Raw genomic sequence first — 3419 nt, forward strand, 5'->3', positions numbered from 1 at the left:
TCTCAAACATTTTAGCACCGGGACCCACTTTCTAGAATGACAGTCTGTTAGAACTCATCAGAAGTGATGTCATTAACTTGGAAGTGGTGTCATGACCAGAAGTGGCCTCATCAAACAGGAAAATTTTTAACACCCCCATATGACAAAATTAATTAAGTAAGTAAGTAAATTGGTTGGTTGGCAACCTTCAGTCTCGAAAGACTATGGTATAAGCCTACAGCATCCGGTATTCCCAGGCGGTCTCCCATCCAAGTACTAACCAGGCCTGACCCTGCTTAGCTTCCGAGATCAGATGAGATCGGGCATGTGCAGGGTAACACTTTAAATAAATTAAAAGTTTGCAATAAATATAAGTTAAAAAATTTATTTAAAATAAAGAACTCCCCTAACCCTCCCAAGCAGTTGCTGATCTGTTTAAAAAAAAAAAAATTCCTTAAACATCCCAAAGGCTGCAGTCCTATCCACACTTACCCAGGAGTAAGCCCCATTGACTATCATTGTTAAAAGCATATACATAGTGGCCTGTTAAAAGTACAGGTCTGTAACATTTCCCCAAATGCAGTCACATACCATGGTAGCATCAAGTCTACTATATTAAAAAAAAAATAATTCAAATGAATGGGGACCCACTTGAAACTGGATCACAACACTACTGTAGTGATACTTTATAATTTAGAAGTATTTCCATAAATGGAACACCAGTTAACTATATTCTCTATCAAATGATAATTTGTCAATATGCCCAAGGATATGAGAACATCTGAGCCTGCTCTACAAAATTTTGATGCACTCTACAGATTAAGTCTGCCTTTTATGCCATTCCTCATTTCTTTTGTATATACTTATGGATACAAAAATATTACAAGAGGCATCCAATATTCATATAGTTTTGGTGCATATCTGATATCTGCAGTTACATGCAAAAATTTGACATACTTTTCATAGACCAACCCTTTGTGCTTTGTTGTGGCAAACATGCATCAGAAGTAACCAGATTTTGGCTTCAGATTTGGCAAGGGGAGGCAGGATCCCAGCAGTTGCGGCCCCTGGAAGAGTGCAACCTGGGGTCTTGTGACCCCCCTCAGGCATGCTGTGACAGCATGATGTCACATGACATTGTGATGTCATCTCTGGGTTCTCTGCAGAGGAGGGATTGGTCATTACAGCAGTTTCATGAGCCTCATTCCTTCTCCTGTGGAGGTTTCCAGCCTCCACAGGAGGAGGAATGGGGCGGACGAAACCATGAGTGCCTCTTCCATAACTAGGGTGGAACTTGGGGGCAGTTATGCACCCCACCTTGGCATTATTATAGCCCCCTGGATGTAATGTGAGTGGCCCACCAAATGCCCCAGGGAGCACACAACAAGAGACCTGCATCCTGGTGCCCTCCCTTGCATCTGGCATTCTGACGTAGCCCATTTCTAAAATCAGGAAGTTGCACATATACATCATGGCTTGTAACCAGTGATGGATTTTTCCTCCAGAAATTGGTCCAATCCCCTTTTAAAGGCATCTAGGCCAGATGCCATTGCCACATCCTGTGGCAAGGAGTTCCACACACTAACTACATGCTTAGTAAAGGCATTTTTTTTGTCTTTCCTAACTCTGCCAACACTCAATTTTAGTGGATGTCCCCTGGTTCTGGTGTTGTGTGAGAGGGAAAAGAGCATCTCTCTATCCGCCCTATCCTTCCTGGGCATAATTTTGTAGGTCTCAATCATTTCCCCCCTCAGGTGCCTCTTTTCTTGACTAAAAGTTCCAAATGCTGTAGCCTTTCCCCAAAAGGAAGGTGCCCCAGCCCAGTAATCATTTTAGTCGCTCTCTTTTGCACCTTTTCCATGTCCACTATGTCCTTTTTGGGATGTGGCGACCAGAACTGGACACAATACTCCAGGTGTGGCCTTACCATAGATTTGTACAACGGCATAATATTAGCCGTTTTATTCTCAATACCTTTTCTAATGATCTTGTATCTTCAGCCATTTTTTCCTCTGCAGTAACACAGCGGCAGAATTCAAGTCTAGCACTGAACAGGGAAGACCAAAAGTAGAAAGAAAATGTGTGAGAGATTTAAAAAAAAAGAAAAAAAAAAGGCAGACATAATAAGAAAGTGTAGCCTGCATCCCAGAAATAGAATTAAATGAACAGCCCACTTAGATGAAGGTCAATTAATCCAGTTGGCCCTTGGCTGTTTAAATAAAGGGCTTTTGACTAGCTTAAAATAAGACTCTCATCCAGAAGTCACTTTGATATACACCCTTCCAAAATCTTCCTTTGCCACCCAGCTTGCAACTGTAAATCCAGAAACAAAACATTGCTGTTTGCCAGTTGGCTACAGTAATGATTTTTCTATGGCAATATCCCAGCTGGCTGCTAATTGTTACTAGGATCAAAGGGGGGAGGGAGCCTTGGTTTTAATGTCAAAGCATTTAGTAGTTCCTAGATTTGTCCCCAGGTACGTTAGCAACAGCTTAAATCATAGAGTCAAATTCACTTCTCAAGTTTGCGTTTACTGAAACCTGCAGGGATTGTGAGAGGGTGTCAGAGGACAGAGGTCAGCTCCTAATACCTGTACAGAAAAAATTATACTTTGCAGGATTCTCACTTTGTCTCCCCTTTGAGAGGCAAATGCATTTTCCAAAAGCATCTTCACATTCCTACCTTTTGTGGGAATCGTTATTTACACTCTTTGTGAAAATGACTCTCTGATCCAGTTGCAATCCTGGCCCCTGTGCTGCTCAGGGGTAGGACCACATAGTGCCATTTCCCCATGCCAGCTGCCCCCCACTGGGTACATAGGAAGATCTTCTTACGCAGAAGAAGGAGGAGGAGGAGGTCTGGGCAGGAGGTCTGGTCTAGAGGGTAGAGCCTCCATTTGCCTGAAGATAACATCCAAAGGTCGCCAGTTTGAGGCCACCGGCACCGCGCGACCTTGAAGCAGCTGACAAGCTGAGCCTTGTTATTCCATCTGCTCTGAGCGTGAGAGGATGGAGGCCAGAAAGTGAAACCAGATCAAGAAAGTAACACCTGAATGTTGTGGTTCTTGTAAGATAGAACATTCTTTCAAATTGTAAAAATCCCTACGGGGATTTAATAAGCCTGCCTATGTAAACTGCCTTGAATAAAGTCTTGAATAAAGGCCAAGAAGGGCGGTATATAAATACCTGTATTATTATTATTATTATTATTATTATTATTATTATTATTATTATTATTATTATTATTATTATTATTATTATTATGCCCAAAGTGGCGACGTGGAGACTCCCTGCCCTCCAGAAGGCCTTCTGAAGCATCCAGAAAGCCTAAAAATGTCCCAGTTTTTGTCCCGGAGGCAAATGCCACCACCCAGAATGGCTCCAAAGGGGAGGGGGGCTGCTTGCAAGCCTCACTGAGGCTCCCTGCAAAACTTAGTTCTT

General features: G+C 42.5%; 1 pseudogene; it reads right to left on the bottom strand.

The window, feature by feature from the left end:
- Positions 1-211: 211 nt before the first annotated feature.
- On the bottom strand, positions 212-327 carry LOC136656563 (5S ribosomal RNA; annotated as a pseudogene).
- Between the last annotated feature and the right edge of the window lie 3092 nt (positions 328-3419).

This window comes from Tiliqua scincoides, chromosome 6 (genome assembly GCF_035046505.1).
Source record: "Tiliqua scincoides isolate rTilSci1 chromosome 6, rTilSci1.hap2, whole genome shotgun sequence".
Lineage (NCBI taxonomy): Eukaryota > Metazoa > Chordata > Lepidosauria > Squamata > Scincidae > Tiliqua > Tiliqua scincoides.